The sequence below is a fragment of the Oryzias latipes genome, chromosome 19 (genome assembly GCF_002234675.1).
Source record: "Oryzias latipes chromosome 19, ASM223467v1".
In the NCBI taxonomy this organism is placed as follows: Eukaryota; Metazoa; Chordata; class Actinopteri; order Beloniformes; family Adrianichthyidae; genus Oryzias; species Oryzias latipes.
In genome coordinates, this window is record NC_019877.2 from 13591151 (window position 1) to 13611677 (window position 20527).

A 20527-nucleotide genomic window follows, 5' to 3' on the forward strand; every position below is an offset into this window, starting at 1 on the left:
GTGCGCAGAACTATCTTAAATACCAGAAACGACTGTAGAAAAAGAAGTAGTGGAGTTTTATTGTGAACAAAGATTGCAGCAGCATAATCCACCCATTTCAGTCTAAAGAAAATTTTGATTCGAATGAGTCTGATTGGGTTGCCTTCCTAATGATATGTTTACATGGAGCATTTTAATTCTGATCAGGCTACTTGTGTCTATGTATACGCAGTCACTGGTTGACTGTTGAACAGTTACCATAAACTATGGGCTGGTGGAAAGTTTGCACACTGTTTTATTGGTTTTAAAAAGTTAGTTAAGGCTAAAGTTACGGTTACCCTTTTTTGGGTCTACATATGCTCTGGGCAAGACAATCAAGTCTGTAGGATATGTCTATGAAGACTCTCATTCATCCAGGTAGATTCCATCATAGTAGTAGGTTTAAAGGTTGTCATCTGGACTTGGTTTTTAAAGTTTCAGACGTTTCAACTTTAAAACCCAAGTCCAGATGACAACCTTTAAACCTACTACTATGATGTCTGTAGGATCTAAAAGAGGTGGGCTTGAGTGGTCGGTCGGTTCTGTCTTAGATGGGGGGATGGTTTGTGGAATGGGGGGCATACTGGCTACATGTGGTCTGAGCTGTTTGATTGGTTGGGATGCTCACTGAGACACTCATGGGAGGCTCTTACTGGTCAGGTGCCTTGGTCCCATCCGTCCTTGACTATAACTCCGGCTAGGGCGAGGTGCTTGGGGGCGGGGTCCAGGGTGAAGGAAGGGGGGTTAGGACTATGGAGTCAGTTGTCCTTGCAATTAATCCACCTGACTGGGGAGACCTGGGGTCCAATGCACGGGGGGACTGGGGGCTGGGTTTTCAGAAAAAAATGTGGGGTTAGTTTGGAATACATTCCCCAAACTTCCCTTTTTTCCTTACATGACAATTTATGAGGGTTTCAGGGAAAGGGGGTCAATTTGCTACACACCTTGGAGGTTAGACTGCTTTGCAGTTCCTTCCTCCTCCGCGGCCCTTAATCCTTTTGGATTTGGATTTATTTGCACATTAGACATGCAGGGTTCTTTGCTCACAGGGTGCTTGAATGTACTTATAAAACTCTCATTCAAATAAAATACGTAAATAAAAAAAATTTATAAGTAAATAAATCAGTAATACATTTCTGTGTATTCAGTCTTCAATAGCTGCTGTTTTCTAATTTAAAAGTCCCTATTAACACAGTTCAGTTAACACTGTTGAATTATAACTATTAAACACAAAAGGAGACTCAAATTTAATAGTTCTGTAACCTCCATCAATGGGTTCTTCTGAACACGGCTTCTCTTGCCTACTTTTTACTGCTGGACACTTGGCAGCACTTCCTCCCAAACAGATGAGACCCTCAGTCTGGCTTAAAGATGATTGTCAGTAAATCTGGACTGTACTTGGACTTATTGAAATTTAAGGTGGAGAAGTCAGAGAGTATGTGCTCCCAATTTTGAGTTTGTGTTGATTTTTTATTTTTTTAAATTTACTCTTTAAACCACAAATTAGTAAAGGAGAAACAAAATTCAGTAACCATTTTTGGATTTTCTTTCTTATGACTTTTTGCACATTTAAACACCGGTCACAAGTTATTGTAGAGCAGACGGTCATCCACTCCTATATTTTTATACTGTATTCAAACTGTGGTTCCTAAAAGAACGAGGGCTGTTCATTGGAGATCAGAACAATCGTTACCGATACCTGAGATCAAAGAAAAGGTCCAAAATATGCACAATAAGCGTGTTTGAGATCACCTAGGTGGACATAACGCTGCGCTGATTACCTGGTGAGTGACGTATGTTTTTGCTCCAGCATCACCTGTCAATCATCACAAAAATATCACGAAAAAGGGGCGGGAGCAAGGCCCCTACCTGAGCGAACGCAGCTGGAAATTTAATACTGCACTGACTGCAAGCCGCTGGGGTTGATACACCGCCACACACCTAACTGTAACCATATTCTTAACCCTTGTTTGGGTCCGTGCGGCAAAGAGAAAAGTTCAGCATGGACTGCATGTATTTAGAAAATTACGAGCGAATAAATACATTCTAAAAAGGAAAGTAAGGAACTCCTTAATGTGGTCCGGGGATGGGGCTGTCTGGTTTCCTGCCTTCAATTTTCCCCTGCTTTCAAGCCCGGTCAATGTCACGCCCCCAAGAGTCATATACCCCACTGTGATTGGTTGGTTGGTCAGCTCCGCACACAACACTGAAAAAGTTTCATTCATACAAACTGGCGGGACGCATTAACATTAAACTCTCATATTATGGCGGGGGCTGCAAAATATCATCTTGGGGGTGGCAAACAGTGGTCCTTTCGGCTCTAGTCTGGATTGCTGGTGTCAGGTTGGCCAAGGAGTGGATTCTCTTGATCTGCTGCTCTGTGCAGGTTTCTAGGGCCTACTGCCTGCCGTCCCTCTTTCTCCTGAGAGCTTGGTGTGGGGATGACCGGGTCCTTCCCTTCTTTTATTTTATTATTTGAAATTCTTAACCTCATTGTCCACAGTAAAACACAAACAAGTGAGTAGCGGTGCCCGCTAATTTTTGCACCACTGGGTAGTTGTACCTGTACCTGTGCAGGAATGAAATATGCTCGATGTGTTTGCTTTTATGCATATGTATTTGCATGTGAGCTTCTCTGTATTTGTACTTTGCACAGGCCAATATGCATGTGTGTGAACGTTTTTCCAACTAAAAGGTATTGTAGCATCCCCGTGTTCTGTTCATTCGTTAATGTTTTATTAGATGCTAAATTGCTCTGTTGATTATGGAGAACAGTGGGCGTGGCGGGAGAGGGGAGGAAGAGCCGCGAAACTAGGAGGGAAGCTCGTTTTTAGTTGGGGAGGCTGACCCTGTTTTTGTACGGCGTGGTTACGGCCGACAGTAACCGAGTGTTCGGAATAAATGAGGAGTTTATGGTGAAACCAGCGTCTGCATTCATTGAAACGCCACATTGGTGTCAGAAGTAAAAGCAATCAAACAAAAAAAAGGAGAACTTCTGAGTTCTGACTCACCTCACCGCTAGTCTGGTAGGGCTTGCTGTGCATTGCAACTCAGTCAGCGGGGAAGATGGCGACGCCGCGAGGAAAACCCGACGCTCGTCCCAAAATTAAGGAGGAGATGACGCACGATGATCGCGCTGGTCTGTCTGGACATCTGGTAGGATTGAGCCACGCTGCGGAGCACGTAGCCCGTCTGAGACAAACAGCAAGGGAGATGGCTGCTGATGCCGGCTTCAGCGAGGCAGCCAGAGCCGGCGCGAAAAAGCCCGCGGACAGTGACGTCAAGCCGAATGTAAACAAAGATGGCGGCGCCCGGCCAGCCCAATTCCAGGTGAAAACTCCGAAATACTCCGGCAAAGCGGATTGGGAGGCTTTCCATGCCCAGTTTGAACTTTTAGCGCATGCTGCAGGCTGGTCAGAAGATGTTAAAGCTCTACAGCTGGCCATGTGCCTCACAGATGAAGCATTAACATGCCTGCTGCTGCTCAGCCCTGCAGAAAGGGGTGACTATAAAGCTCTGGTCAGTGCTCTACAGCGGCGGTTTGGACAGTGTTGCAGACCCAGTGTCCTTCGTTCGGAGTTGGCAAACAGATTAAGACATGACGGTGAGCCGCTCCGTGTACTGGCCAATGACATTGAAACCCTAACAAGGAGAGCATATGCCCACATGCCTGCTGATGTGCAGAGTGAACTAGCCAGAGATCAGTTCATCAGAGCCATAAGCCCCAGAGAGCTGCGGATTCAGACACAACTGGCACATCCCTCCAGCCTGCAGGAGGCTCTGGAGCTAGCCCTGGAACGTGAGATGGTTGGAGCAGCAGCAACAGAGAACGACTCCGCTGGCAGCGGTCCAGTCGTAAGGACTGTGGTACACGCAGACTCAAGCCAAGAAAAGCCAGCATGGGCGGATGAATTGACTGAACTGATCCGAGCTATGGCCGTGCAACCACCGCGCACTGGCGCTCGCGCTCGCCGGGACCCACCCGTTTGCTGGGTGTGCGGCCAACCTGGCCATATCAGCGTGCGGTGCCCAAAACGGGCTGGTGTTCAGGGAAACGACTCCGGGCCTGTGTAGATGGGATGACACAGGCCCCAACCTCTGTGTCCCCCACTGCCTCATTTCCCCAGGTTGAAACCCAGCCGAACAGCTGGAGCGGGGCTTCACTGTGGCCAAAGACAGATGACGACACAGAGTCACTGAGGGTGGTGGGCTGGACTCATAAAGGAGATTTTTGTCACATACCTGTCGCCCTGGCCGGGACCCCTTGTATAGCTCTTATTGACAGCGGCTCCACAGCTACACTTTTGAGACCTGACCTGGTTCCTGCGGGAACACAGCTGGAACCTACAATCGTGAAACTGCGGACTGTAACCGGTGAGCTCGCTCCTATGTTGGGGAAAGGGACAGTGGCCATACAGATTGGAGAATTTTCTGTGGACTTTAAGGTGTGGGTTGCAGCAGTGCAGGACCCCTGCATATTGGGACTGGACTTTCTGCGGGCTGCCAGCTGCGTGCTGGATCTGGGAAATAACACGCTGGCCTTTCCCAGGGGCCCCACAGTCCCAATGGTGCATTCTTCACAGGTACCCAGACCGCAACTGCCTGCTGCTAAGGTGAGAGGAGCACACCATCGGTTAGACCCCCCACTTCAAAACTTTCCGCTTCCTCACCACCCACAGCCCCCGGCGGTTGCACAGCCTCCCGCCTCAACCCGACAGCCTTCTGTTGACAAGTTGGACAGGTTGACTGAATTAAGAAAGGTATGGGAACGCAGCTGTGATAACTTAGACCCTGGGCAGCAGGAGGAACTGTGGCAGGTGTTGTTAGAATTCAAGGACATTTTTGCTCTGTCTGAAGAAGAAGTTGGCTTGACACACCTGGTCCAACATGAAATCCACACTGGTGATGCACGGCCCATCAGGACACGCCCCCGCCGCCTCCCATTGGCACACCAAGTAGCTGCTGATGATGCAATTGGTGAGATGCTGAGGGCTGGCATAATTGAGCCGTCTGACAGTCCCTGGGCCTCGGGAGTGGTGATGGTTAACAAAAAGAAGAGCTCAAAAATGAGGTTCTGTGTGGACTACAGGCCACTGAACAGTGTGACTAGAAAGGACTCATATCCATTACCCCGCATTGATGAGTCTTTGGACTTGGTGTCCGGTTCTTCCTGGTTCTCCTCCTTGGACTTACGGAGTGGATACTGGCAGGTGCCCCTCAGCCCTGAAGCCAAACCAAAGACTGCTTTTTGCACAGGGAGGGGGCTTTGGCAGTTTCGTGTTCTGCCGTTTGGCCTGTGCAATGCTCCGGCCACCTTCGAACGTTTAATGGAAAAGGTGCTGGCCGACACCCCTCGACAGGAATGTCTGATATATTTGGATGACATTCTGGTCCACGGGGGCTCCTTTGAGACAGCTTTGGGGTCTCTGCGGCGGGTTCTACGGAGAATAGCAGCAGCTGGTCTGAAGCTCCACCCTGACAAATGTTGCTTTATGAAGGGAGAGCTTGAGTTTCTGGGGCACAGGATTGGTGGAGATGGCATCAGCACACTGGAGGAGAAAGTGCAAGCAGTGAGAGACTGGCCAACCCCCACCAATCTAAAAGAACTGAAGAGTTTCATCGGCCTAGCTTCCTACTACAGGCGTTTCGTGCGGGGCTTCTCTTGTATAGCTGCACCTTTGTTCGGCCTACAGAGAAAAGACAAGGATTTTGCCTGGACACCAGAGTGCGAGCAGGCCTTTGGCTCTTTAAAGAAAGCCTTGACAGAGTCTCCTATTCTTAATCCCCCGGACCCCAACCTTCCATTCATTCTGGATAAGAATTGCCAGCGAGGTAGGAATGGGGGCAGTGCTGAGCCAAGTTGGATCGGAAGGGGAGAGAGTGGTGGCGTACTTCAGTCGTACTTTCAACAAAGCAGAGAGGCGCTACTGCGTGACGCGCAGAGAACTCCTTGCCATTGTGAGAGCAGTTAGCCACTTCAAGTATTACCTGTGTGGACTACCGTTCACTGTTCGTACTGACCACTCAGCACTTCAATGGTTGATGTCCTTCAAGGAGCCAGAAGGACAGATTGCACGTTGGCTGGAGGAGTTGGCACCGTACACCTTCAAAGTGGAGTACAGAGCAGGAGCTCACCATACCAACGCTGATGCCATGTCCCGGCGGCCCTGTGGCCCTCTTGGGTGCGGATACTGTGAAAAAAGGGAGACCCGGGAAACAGAGCTCTGCGTTGAGGAGCTGGGCCCCGTGGACAACCGTGATGACCCGATCTGCAGGGCAATACAACTCGTCAGCCCCCTTGAATGGAGAGCACAACAGGAACAGGATGTTGACCTGAAACCTGTGCTGCGGTGGGCGGAGGCTGGGCAGACACCAAAGTGGGAGGAGGTAGCTGGGGGTTCACCGACCACCAAAGGACTGTTAGAAAAGTTCGGGGCCCTACGATTGAAGGACGGGGTGCTTCAGAGAGCCTGGAAGGAACCAGCAACAGGGGAGGAGAGGTGGCAGATTGTGGTCCCCAGTTCCCTGAAACAATCTGTTCTAAAAACCTGTCACGGAACTACAGGAGCCGGCCATTTCGGAATTTCAAAAACTCTTCGACGACTCCGACAAGGGTTTTATTGGGGCCGGTTGAGGAGGGATGTCGAAGACTTTGCCGTTGCTGCGATCTCTGTACAGCATACAAGGGCCCGCCAGATCAGTCACGTGCCCAGCTCCAGCAGTTGGCTGTGGGCGCCCCAATGGAGAGGGTAGCTGTGGACATTATGGGCCCCTTTCCCCGCACAGACCACGGCAACCGCTACGTTCTCGTAGCCATGGACTATTTTACAAAATGGCCCGAGGCATACGCCATACCAGACCAGGAAGCAGAGACTGTAGCAGATGCTTTGGTGGGATGTTTGCCAGATTTGGAACACCGGAGATCATCCACAGCGATCAAGGCAGAAATTTTGAGTCTGCAGTATTTGGTGCTATGTGTAAGCAGCTGGGCATACAAAAGACACGGACCACACCTTTGCATCCCCAGAGCGATGGATTGGTCGAACGGTTCAACAAAACGTTGGCAAAACAACTTGCCATCCTCACAGCCGAACACCAACGGGATTGGGACTGTCATTTACCCCTTGTTCTTTTGGCCTACAGGTCTGCTGTGCAGGATTCTACATTGTGCACTCCTGCTCTGCTGATGTTGGGACGAGAGCTACGGACACCAGCCGAGATGGCTTTTGGTAAAACCCCAGACACACCAGCAGTTCCACCAGGACCGGAATATGCCAGGAGACTCCAGGACCGGATGGACTCTGCCCATGAATTTGCTCGTGATCAGCTACAGAAAGCGGGTGTACGACAGAAACGGAACTATGACATGAGGGCCAGAGGAAGAGACTTTAAAGCTGGGGACCTAGTGTGGGTGTACAGTCCTAAACGGAGGAAGGGTAGGTGCCCCAAACTTGACTGCCACTGGGTTGGGCCTTGTGAAGTGTTGGAGGTGCTGGGTGAGGTAGTATATAGGGTCCGACTCCCACCTAGGGGAAGACGGGTGGTTCTCCACCTGGACCGGCTTGCCCCTTATAGAGGTGATGCTCAACCTCAGCAGTTTTCTGGACCCCCAAAACATCCTCCAAGAAATGTGAAACCCCCATCCGACGTACATTCTTGCCCCCTTCTACAACCTTCTCTTTCTGCCCCTTCCCTGGACTCTACCCCTGCTCCTCAGCTGGAGGTTCCAGAAACACGAGCACAACCCCAAACTCTCACTCCAAGGAGGCCTCAGAGACAGAGAAAGCCTCCAGGCCACCTCAAGGACTTTTTCTGCGGCCCCTCGGGACGAGGGACTTTGTAAGGGGGAGACAGTGTAGCATCCCCGTGTTCTGTTCATTCGTTAATGTTTTATTAGATGCTAAATTGCTCTGTTGATTATGGAGAACAGTGGGCGTGGCGGGAGAGGGGAGGAAGAGCCGCGAGACTAGGAGGGAAGCTCGTTTTTAGTTGGGGAGGCTGACCCTGTTTTTGTACGGCGTGGTTACGGCCGACAGTAACCGAGTGTTCGGAATAAATGAGGAGTTTATGGTGAAACCAGCGTCTGCATTCATTGAAACGCCACAGTATTTTTGTATTTTAGTGTGTGGATAAGTGTGTATGTGGACAGGTGCACACCTTTAGGTTAACATCTACCTGTAAAAGTAATGATGATCAACCTCAAGAAACTTGTTGCCGTTTTTTTTGTAATCCTGTCCCCTTCTGTGAGTTTCCTCAATTCAGCTTCAGCCTCTTTACCCACTTTTCCTCTGTTGTACCCATGTACCATGTTTCTACCATCCCACTCAAGTCTCATGTACAAAAAGGGTTTACAGAAATTATATCTTATGTGTCCAAAGTTACATTCCCCTCGTATTGTATCACAAAATGCCTTCAGCTTTAATCTTTTCGCTCAGCTGCTGGAAAGGACATGTCTAAAAAAAACTGCACAGGGCAGGTAACAGATTATTATGACAACGCCTTTCAGCGAAGATTTGACCCCCGCCACATACTCGAAAAGTCACCAAAATGTGCACACACCTAGGATAAATGGAAAAGGAATTTTCCACAAAGTCAACGTCACCGCCCCGAAGACGATAAAAATTACAGCAAGTGATCCTGAATGACTTGGCCGAAAATCGCGGATGGGGCAGAAAAACCACGAAATCAAAACACATGTGTTGGGGATATCCCAAGAAAGTTTGGAAATCATTATGGGATGGCTTGGTGGCCATTTTGTGGCGAACTCTGACAATTGCCGATTTTCTTTTTTTTTTGACAATGTGGGAAAACAACACTTTGGTTTGTGTGATTTTCATGAAATCATACAAATATGCCGTTAGTTTGAGCCTCCAAACACCAAAGAACTTTGGTTGACCTTTAACCTTGGATAATGCCACCATCTTGAATTTAAAAAAAAAGAACCGTTGCTAATACATACCAACGAAAACTGGTCCGAGGAATTTTTATTGATCATCTTGAAACTTCTTGGGCATCAATGCCAAGCTACAGTGTGCACGTGGCGAATTCGTCACTGTTGCAATCGTAGCTAGCTCGCACATTTTTTATCAAAATGTAATGAAAATGAAATATGCGATTCCCTGACCCACGCTGATCAAAACGATCTAACATACGACAAAATCGATAAAAAATGCGGGCGTGGTAAACAAAAACTAATTGCAAAAAAATTTACTGACTCAGCTAAAAATAAAAATTCGGAATTTTCTTTTTAGAATCAGCTAACAAAACCAATACAACGTTGTTGGGGATATCCAAACAAAGTTTTGAAATTATTATGTGATGGCGACATGACCTATCGTTTGGCAGCCATTTTGTGGCATAATCTGCGATTTCACGATTTTTGCGTATTTACACAATTTGGAAAAATGAAATTTTATTGCGTGATTTATTAGAAATTTCATGCACATGTCGCTAGTGTAAGTCAAAAATCAACTCTGGTGTTTCGTCGACCTTTGACTTCGGGAAAGGCCGCCATCTTTAATTTTTCATAAAAAGCAGCTTTAATATCGGATACAAACGTAAACTTGTCGTTGGAATCTTTATCGATCGTCTTGTAACATTTTGGGCATTAATGGCAAGCAACTTTGGAAAAAATGTTGGAGTTAGAAGTCATAGATTTTGAACGGCGTGCGCATGGCGAGCTAGCAAAAGTGGTGCACTGTTATAACTCTTATGTTTTTCAATGGAATACTGTGACATTTGAATGCATGCATCCATGGTTGGAACGGAACATAATGAAAAATACTGGATATGGACATATAAGGAATGTGGGCGTGGTTGTCATTTAACCCCTGTTGCTAAGGAAATTCAAAAGTCTACTTTTTCCGATTCGTCTGAAACTTACGTCGATCTGTTCATTATCCCCAGGCAAGAAAAACATAAAATGGTTACTATGGAGATAAAATCAAAAAATCAACTTATTACCTGTATCTCTTTTTAATGGAGCAATGTGTTTTTCGGAGTCAGTTGATGATGCTGATCGCTGAGCTAGCACATTTAGACACATTAGCATAACTAGCATAGTCAGTATAATAAACGTCTTAAGCAATGTGTTTTTCTGAGTCAGTTGATAGTGCTGATCGCAATGCTTAAACTTTTAGCCACATTAGCATAACTAGCATAGGTAGCATAATTAGCATCTTAAGCAATGTGTTTTTCTGAGTCAGTCGATGATGCTGATCAATATTCTAGCACTTTAAGCTACATTAGAAAAACTAGCATGGTTAACATAGTTAGCATATGCAGCTTTAACTAGCCTTGATCAAAGGTGGGCGGGGAGGGTGGTGCTGCTGTGTGGAGGCGGGCGGTGAGCGTGGAAGTGGTGCGTAGAGGTGGGTGTGGAGGTCAGGTATTGCCTGCTGGCCATACAACACCGCTTGCGGCTTATTGAAACTGTTCAAATTCATTATAGGCTATGTCCAGGCAAGAGTTATGGAGTTTTTTAGAGGATGCAATTAAAAAATGTGTTATTTTTCCTGTAACTTATCCTCGCTAATCAGAATCTATCCTCAATTTGTTTCAGAAACTCACTTTGGAGCTTTTTTATATGAGTGCAGTTGGGAGTTTATTTTAAAGAAGTTTGATTTAAGGGAAAACAATGAAAAATACACTGTGGGCCGTCCTGTTGAAGACCACCATAATGTGACTTTTGTTGACATCGAAATGGACATTTTCGCCATCCTAGATGTGGTAAGTTGTTGAAACTATTCATTTTTGCTTAAAATTTTAAGAGAAACACCTGTGGCTCGGATGTTTTCGGATGTGTTAGGAACCTAAATATTTACTTTTGCAAAAGACGACAGTGAATCACAATGTATTTGTTTCAGATGCTCAATGAAAAAACTAAATAAAAACAAGGAATAACCCTGGCCCCCACCTAATTGAAATGTTTTAGAATTTAGATTACCACTTGTGGTTGGTTCACCACGTAACTTCTCAATGGTGAGACGGGCAGAAGAAGGAAGGAAAAATTCTTTGTTCTGGTTTGAGTCCCCTAAATTTGAGTCCTGAACCTTGCCTTTGGTCTGTATTCAGACTGGCATCAAGAAGTCCATTATGTTACAGATCAAAACTTGTAAATAAAAAAAAGAAAAGAAAAAAGTTACATGATTTGACTTGACTGCACTGTGGAGCAGTGGTTAGCACTATTGCCTCACAGCAAGAAGGCCCCTGGTTCAGGTCCCAGCTGGGAGACTTGAAACAGAACATCAATGAGGGGGCCTTTCTGTGTGGAGTTTGCATGTTCTCCCAATGCACGCGTGGGTTTTCTCCGGCTTTCTCCAACACCGGCGTCCTCCCACCATCCAAAAACATGCTTCATAGGTTAATTGGTCAGCGGTGCTTAATATGTCGATCACAATTGACAGGTCGATTTTCAAGGACATGAGGGTAGATCGCAGGCCAGCAAAGATAAATAACCAAAAAAAGAAAAAACATCTCTCTAAAAAAATCTGTCAGCGAATCAAAATCCTCACCGAAAAGTATGTGACTTGATTGACATGCAGAACAGCCAATTGAACATCCTCTGACACATACGTCACTGTTTAAATAAACTGAGCCCAAACTGTGTCTGTCATCAGAAAGTCACAACTTCCCCCACAGACACGTCAAGTCCTCAGTAGAAGACCACTCCGGCCCACTGAAGTATTTATTGAGGCCCGAATCGCCTCGCGTACCTCCACAGTTCCCCACCTGATGGACCTTAGTCCACTGACGCAGCAGAGTTTTGGTGGCACGTGCTTCTCATGGAGCCAGCCGCACTTTAGAAATGCCACGCTTCTCCAATTGCACGGTTTACAGAAGAGCATGAATACGATAGTCATTGCTTTCTGATTTTGTCATAAAACGACTCATCTGTTAATACTAAAGTATATTTGTGTACCTTTACTGTGTAGTTTTTGAATTATCAGTACATTAACAATATTATCAATGTTATGTACTAATAGTTCATATTACTATGTTTATGAAACAGTATTTTGGTTTCAAAATACACACATACACACACACACACGTGCAGTACAGACCAAAGGTTCTGACACACCTTCTCATTTAGAGAATTTTCTTTATTTTCATGACTATGAAAATTGTAGATTCACACTGAAGGCATCAAAACTATGAATGGACACATGTGGAATTATATAGATAACAAAAAAACTGTGAAACAACTGAAAATATGTCATATTCTAGGTTCTTCATAGTAGCCACCTTTTGATTTGATTACTGCTTTGCACACTCTTGGCATTCTCTTAATGAGCTTCAAGAGGTAGTCACCTGAAATGGTTTTCACTTCACAGGTGTGCCCTATCAGGTTTAATAAGTGTTATTTTTTTAATTATAAATGGGGTTGGGACCATCAGTGTTCAGGTGAATGCATCGCTGATAGTCCTATTGAATAGACTGTTAGCTGCCTTTTTTTCTCGCCATAATACAAATTCTAGGTAAAGAAAAACGAGTGGCCATCAGTACTTTAGGAAGTGAAGGTCAGTCAGTCCGAAAAATTGGGAAAACTTTGAAAGTGTCCCTAAGTGCAGTCACAAAAACCACCAAATGCTACAAAGAAACTAGCTCACATGCAGACCGCCCCAGGAAAGGAAGACCAAGAGTCACCCCTGCTGCTGAGGATAAGTTCGTCCGAGTCACCAGCCTCAGAAATGGCAGGTTAACAGCAGCTCAGATTAGAGAGCAGGTCAATAGCACGCAGAGTTCTAGCAGCAGATACATCTCTGCAATAACTGTTAAAAGGAGAATCAGGCCTGTGTGAATCAGGCCTTCATGGTAGAATATCTGCCAGGAAACCACTGCTAAAGAAAGGCAACAAGCAGAAAAGACTTGTTTGGGCTAAAGAAACCAAGGAATGGACATTAGACCAGTGGAAATCTGTGCTTTTGTCTAATGAGTCCAAATTTGGGATTTTTGGTTCCAACCACCTTGTCTTTGTGCGACGCAGCAAAGGTGAACAGATGGACTCTACATGCCTGGTTACCACGTGAAGCATGGAGGAGGAGTTGTGATGGTGTGGGGATGCTTTGCTGGTGACACTGTTGGGGATTTATTCCTAATTGAATTCATACTGAACCAGCACGGCTACCACAGCATCTTGCAGCAGCATGCTATTCCATCTGGTTTGCGTTTATGAGTGTGCAAAGCATTAATCAAAACAAAAGGTGGCTACTTTGAAGAACCTAGAATATGACATATTTTCAGTTGTTTCCACAGTGGTGGACAAAATTGTTGGTACCCCTCAGTTAAAGAAAGTCCACAATGCTCACTGAAATGACTTGAAACGTTTAAAAGTAACAGTAAATTAAAATTTATTGAAAATTAAATAATCAAAATCAGCCATTACTTTTGAGTTGTTGATTAACAGAAATCCCCAGTCAGCCACAAGATGTTTGATGGGACATTTTTTATTCAGGAAGGTTATAACCATTACAAGTGCTATTGCACTACAAATATGGTTAGATAAGACTCACAGTAAAAATGTCTTTTGTTTTACATTACATGTGCTGTTCCTTCAAATTAAGCTTGGTGTTTCCTAACATCCTTTTCATTTTATTCAGTATCTTCTTCTCATTGTTCTCATCTTTCCAAAATAAAAGAAACGCAACATATAAAATATCTCTAAAGAGATGGTGAATAATTATTAAAGCTCTAAATATAATCTAATCAATCAACTATAAAATCTTTGAATTTCAAAAAGATAAAATACATTTTAGTATTATTTGTGCTGATAAAAAAAACATTCTTTGCTCATAGAGAGAGACGGATCAGATGCTTGTTTCTTACATTTGGGTTTATTGGGTGAGTTTCAACTATTTGGGTTTCAAATCTTGTTAATTTCTTATTTTTTTCATGTTTCACTTATGTATAACTCCCATGTTAATGTTTATCTTCTGTAGAGGTGGAACAACGAGCACATTCACTGGGATCCAGATCAATTTTGTGAACAGGCGAATATTTTAGTTCCCACAAAATTTTTATGGATGCCAGATCTGACAATTGAAGAAATGTAAGTTTAAAATGCATAGTTTTATTGCATAATTATTTATTATTACTTAAAATAATTATTATAATTTGAAAAATTCTGTTAATCAACAACTTAAAAGTAATGGCTCATTATGATTATTTATTTTCAATAAATTTTAATTTATTGTTACTGTTGAAGGTTTCATGTCATTTCAATGAGCATTGTGGACTTTCTTTTTTAACTGAGGGGTACCAACAATTTTGTCCACCACTGTAATTCCACATGTGTTGATTCACAGTTTTGATGCCTTCAACAATTTTCCTAGTCATGAAAATAAAGAAAACTCTAAATGAGAAGCTGTGTCCAAACTTTTTGTTTGTACTGTACACGCACACACACATATATACATATATATACACTGACCAAAAATATAAACGCAACACTTTTGTTATTGCTCCCATTTTTTATGGTATGAACTCAAAGATGTGAAACATTTCCCACATACACAAAATAACCAGTTCTCTAAAATATTGTTCACAAATCTGTCTAAATCTGTGATGGTGAGCACTTCTCCTTTGCCAAGAAAATCCATCCCACCTCACAGGTGTGCCATATCAAGATGCTGATTAGACAGCATGATTATTGCACAGGTGTGCCTTAGACTGGCCACAAGAAAAGGCCACTCTGAAATCTTCAGTTTTGTTTTATTGAGGTGGTCTTATTGCAAACTCTCAGATTCAGTTACAACCACAACTGCATGAGTTTTTCTCTTTTTTATTCTTTATTACTGGTAGTTGTTATTACTGGTTCACGAAGACATCATAGGAGAAATAATTGAGCACATAAAACAAAATAATTTCTGTTTTTTATTAAATCTTTAAGGCCATTAAATGGCTCCTGTTAATTAATACTTGTCCCTCGCCCTTTTAAATGTTTATTTGCTATTTAAGAAGGGGGGGGGGGCAGGTTACAAGGTTACTTGCATTGCCTGCAATAATGCGATAAGCGTGAATGCTTTAAGCTGAATGTGGTCACTGAAGATCTTCACTTATCACTAGGGAGCTCTGTACTAGCATTTCAATTACAAAAAAAATTTGAATGGTTTTAAATGTTTTGTGAACCAAACGATAGTGCATGCTCACCATTAAATATTGGAAGGTAGTTCAAAGTTTTTGTTCTCATTTTTACAAACAGATATAATTTACTACAAATTGTTTCATACACAAAAACTTGATTTCCAGCTGCCATAGATCATCTTAAGGAGCTTGTCTTTTTTGGACAATAAATCTTGAGAATCTTTTTGTTTTCAATCTTATATTTTATGGCTCCTTTATCATGTAAGAGCCCTATTCAAAAAAGCAAAACTTGTGAACCCATAAATAAAATCAAGGGCAGTTTCCTGATAATCCAATTCATGTATTTCTATGGTACAGGACAGACCGCGATAAAACCGCCCCAAGTTCTCTTCTTAAGATCAGACATGATGGCTGGGTTGAATATAGAGATGGCCAAGTGGTGGATACCAGCTGCAGCCTTGACATAACTCATTTCCCATTTGATTATCAGTTCTGCGACATCTCTTTCAAGTCTATCATGCATTCTGGTAAGCACATGAGAGATTTTTTTTTCAGCATCTGCAGCATTAATCACTTATTTACATTGGCTTGCAAAAAGTATTCATACACCTTGAACTCTTCCATATTTTCTCACATTTCTCACACATGAATAAATGCCATTGCAATTTTATGCGATAGACCAACACAAAGTGGCATACAGTTGTGAAGTAGAAAGAAAATGTTACATGGATTCATGTTTTTACAAATATAAAAGTGGAGGGTGCCCCTCTGAGTCAATACTTTGTGCAACCCCCTTTTTCTGCAATTACAGCTGCAAACCTTTTGGGGTACGTCTCTACTAGCTTTTCACATCTAGAGACTGAAGTCTTTGCTCATTCTTCTTTGTAAAACAATTCAAGCTGGGTAACATTTTCAATTTCCTAGGGGGGGGCTCACAAAAAATAATTGAGAAGCACTGGTTTAGGTGGACGACGATGTCTCAGTAGGTTTGCAGTTGTGGCATACTTATTCCTTGGCAATTGATTGACTGAACAGGGTTCCATGAGATGTTCAAAGCTGTCTTAATCTTCTTATAACTTAAGCCTGCTTTACATTTCTCCACAACTTTATCCCTGACCAGTTTAGTGTGTTCCTTGATGCAGTGACCGAAGACATGATGGTAGCTGGTGTTATTGTCGAGACAGGGTTAGATGGAGGAAACTGATTTGCTGTGGCAACCCCTGATGGGAAAAGACGAAAGGAAAAGAAGTCTAGTGTGTTCCTTGGACTTCCCAATACTGTTTGCTCTCCAACATTCTCTCCAAAATTTTATTGTTACACAAGTAACAATAAAATGCAGTTTTCAATTGAATCTTTTTTACTATCAAGGAAGAGCAAAAAAACAAAACAATTTTGCCCTGTGTGAAAAATTAATTTGCTCCCCAAACCTAATATTTAGTTTGGCCACCTTCAGCTGCAACAACTGCAATCAGACCTGATAACTTGCTGTGAGTCTCTCACAGCGCTGTGGAGGAATTTTGGTCCACTCATCTTTGCAGCTGTAACACTCTACAGTTCATTTAGAGCCTTACAATTGACATGGGTTGACTTTTGATCATAAATGAAAAAATAAACAACCAAATAAATCAATATATACTCTTTTATCTAGCAAAATTCATAATTTATACTCATTCTCCATGAACCACGCTCACGATATTTACAATTCATTTATGTCCGTTCCTGTATTTACAATGGCGCCCTATTTGTCCATCTAGTGTCCTTCACCTGTAAGGACAAGATCCCCTTACAAAGTCAAAAAATAAATAAATAAGAAAACTAGCCTCCCCCCTGGAAGTTGCCGACTGGAATTGAATTATGCGACAGTTTTTGCGGGATGAATGTGACAACGAAAATGCAATTCTCTCTTTGCATTATCACTTTAATTACGTCACAGAATGAGTGGTGTTGAAGAAGAAAATGAAAAAGCCTATTGGGAGATTGATTTTCAATTTTATTTTTGATATTTTATATTTTTAATTGAATTTTGGTACACATTTACTGGAGAACTTTGTAAAAATGATATGTCAAAAACCATTTTCGTTATCATTTTAATTAATTGACTCGACGAGCGGTGCTGAAGAAGAAAAAGACAAAGCCGTTTGGCAGATTTGATTTTTCATTTAATTCTTGATTCAAAAATCCCAGCTTTAACGTGAAAATGAAAAAACCTTTCTGGCATTGACTTTTATGTTCAAACATGAGACACATATGTTTTCATAGAATAGTTTTGCACACTACAATTCTCAAATGTTTTTCTTCTTGTAACAAAAAATTTAAAATCCTCTATAATTTTCCGTATACTTCAAAATTGTATGCTACTTTGTCTTGGTCTTTCACATGAAATTCCGCCAAATATATTTATGTTTGAGGTTATAGTGCTAAAAATCTTTGAAAAGTTTAATGGATTTGAATACTTTTGCATACTTTTTGGATACCTTAATATTGTTGTTTTGTTTATGCCTATCCTCAGATGAAGAACTGCTGTTGGTCAACAACAGAAACAAAACAGAGAGTTATGAAGAAATTATTGAAACTATCAAGACAACGGCAAACTGGCGTGTTTGCAGTTTAAAAGTAAACACAAAATCTGTCGATTATTTTGGCTACAATCAAACAAAGATTGTTTACACTGTGAGTTTTTTCTGAATTCAAACATAAAACATACATTTCATTTGTTTATGAGATGACAAATTGACTTTTCATTTATCAATGTACCGTATTTTCCGGACTATAAGTCGCTCCGTAGTATAAGTCGCACCATCCCAAAAATGCATTATAAAGTAGAAAACAAAACACAGATAAGTCACACTGGACTATAAGTCGGATTTTGACGGGAAATTTATTTGACAAAATCTGAGACCAAGAACTAATAAGTTCCACAACCTGATATGACACAATCATAGCAGACTGTTTATCTCATAATTTCACAGTAATTCTTTCTCATACTTATTTATTTATTCCTTTCATGAAGCATCATTGTCCAACTATACTCTGTTTTCATCCTGTATTTGTAGAATGTAGTCATTTCTTTTGCATTTCTGTATCTATGAAATCATTGGAAAATAGAATATTATGATTTTAGCCTTCAAGATCTGTAAAACTGTAAAAAAAAAGTTTGCTGATTCTCTGAGTCACTTGACATACTCTTAACAGTTAACATACCTCATACATCAAATTGACCCAGGAACATCATCTCTGTTCCTCACAAATAAACATAACAGGAGGGTTAACAATATATTTATTTCAATTTAGTTCTAATATAAGTCGCTGCGGAGTACGTATAAGTCGCACCCCTTGCCAAACTATGAAAAAAAGGGCGACTTATAGTCCGGAATATACGGTAAATGGTTTTTTTTTGTTAAAAGTTTAAACGGTAATGTTTTGGGTCTTTAGTTTGTTTTGGGTCTTTATTAAAGCGAGGAAAATCCAGATAAAGTCACTAAAATAACAAAAAAGAAAAAGGAAAGGTACATTTCTAAAGTAGCCGCTATATTGTAAAACTTAAGGAATACTTGAATTATTTGAATGATTATTTTATTTAAAAGGATGATTGAATGAAATGGACAGACACAGAAGACTAAAGCGGTTTTTATTTACTATTGTATTACAGTTGTTTTTTCATAAGGAAACGGCACACAACATTTTTTAATGTTATCATTTATCAGTCATTGTTGGATGTTTTTTTTTTAAATAATTGGTATTTTACAAAAATGTTTTTTGTCAAGAGCAGTACAGTTATTGGTTTTGTCCTTTCAGATTACTTTGAAAAGACATTCACAACAATATGTTGCAAACTTTGTGTTGCCCCTTCTCTTCTTCGTGTGTCTGGACATTGCCTCCTTGCTGCTGTCAGAAACTGGGGGCGAGAAGATTGGCTTCAAGGTCACAATTCTACTTTCTGTGACTGTGATGCAGTTTATTCTCAATGACATTCTGCCCCCTTCTTCAGACAAAATTCCTTTTATAGGTAAAGACAATTTTGCTTCAAATCTTTCGGTAACACTTTATATTAAGAGTCCTTAACAAGCTTTGTTAACACATTAACAAGCATTATAAATGAATTTATAGGGTGTTAGTAAGACATTTATTAGTACAATAAGTCTAATAAAGTTTATTAAATTACTTAGTTAAAACATTTACAAGCATTATTATTAGGATGTTTTTAAGATGCTAATGTTGCATTTATTGACATTATAGGTGCATAACAAATGTGTCAGTGTTAATAAGCTTAATAAGATTTATTAATAAAAAGATTTGTGTATATTTATTCTGTTTTAATGTCATAAAGTTCTTTTTACAATCTTTATGCTTTGTGGTTGTTTGTGGTAAAATACGTCCACACTTTAGATGAGGTGCTGCAAAACAATTAATAAACTATTAACAAAGTTTATTAATGCATATGTTAAGCTTAGAAACAGTTTAGTAATATGGATTTTGAAGACAATGGTCTCACTTAAGATGTTAAAAAATCTTATTAAAACTTTCAGGTATTTGCAAGACATCTATAATGCTAATAAATATCTTACTAGCATCTGACACATTAATAAAGCCTATTAATTTGTTAAGTTAGTTAATAAAACCTATAAGCTTATGAACACTTAGGCTCGTGTCAGACATCTATAATGCTAATAAATATCTTACTAGAACCCCAAACAATAATAATACTTCTTAATTTGTTAACAAAGGTTGTTTATAAATCTTATTAAGCTTATTAAGACTGACAAATTTTTTAGGCATCTATAATGTCAATAAATGCAACATTAGCATCTTAAAAACATCCTAATAATGATGCTTGTAAATGTTTTAACTAAGTAATTTAATAAACCTCATTAGGCCTATTGTACTAATAAATGTCTTACTAACACCCTAAAAATTCTATTGTAATAATTATTAATGCGTTAACAAAGCTTGTTAAGGAATCTTAATATAAAGTGTTACCAATCTTTCTTTGATGAGGTGATGCAAACACAGGATTCATGTTCATTTTACTGATTCTGTCCTTCTCAGTTATGTTCTGCGTGTGGATCTTTACCATGATGCTGTTAAGCCTCTTGGTAACAATTTTTGTAAGGTATTTGATAGACAAAGACCAAACTTGTAAAGTCAACAAAAAACACAGTCGACTCCAATGCTGTTGTACAGGTGAGATTTTTCTTTCCTATCACCTTGTCTTTTGTCTGGCTGACATAATGAGGCTTAGCTTTAAACAAAGTTCTATTTTAATTTATTAAAATATTTTATAAGGAATTAAAAAATTGATACACTGTTCATCAGCTGAAGATGCTGCCAAAGAAGATCCGTCTTTTCCTAAAGAGGTTAGAACTTTGTCATATTTCAAATACAACAATTTGAAAGGTGACTTTATCATTCAACTTGACTGTTTAACCAT

At 41.3% G+C, this 20527-nt stretch overlaps 1 long non-coding RNA gene across 1 annotated transcript; it reads left to right on the forward strand.

The window, feature by feature from the left end:
• Positions 1-13835: 13835 nt before the first annotated feature.
• Positions 13836-17784, forward strand: LOC105357464. Its single transcript, XR_002872123.1, has 3 exons — positions 13836-14065; positions 15457-15626; positions 17609-17784. It is a non-coding gene; the product is annotated as an uncharacterized LOC105357464 (long non-coding RNA).
• Positions 17785-20527: the final 2743 nt, after the last annotated feature.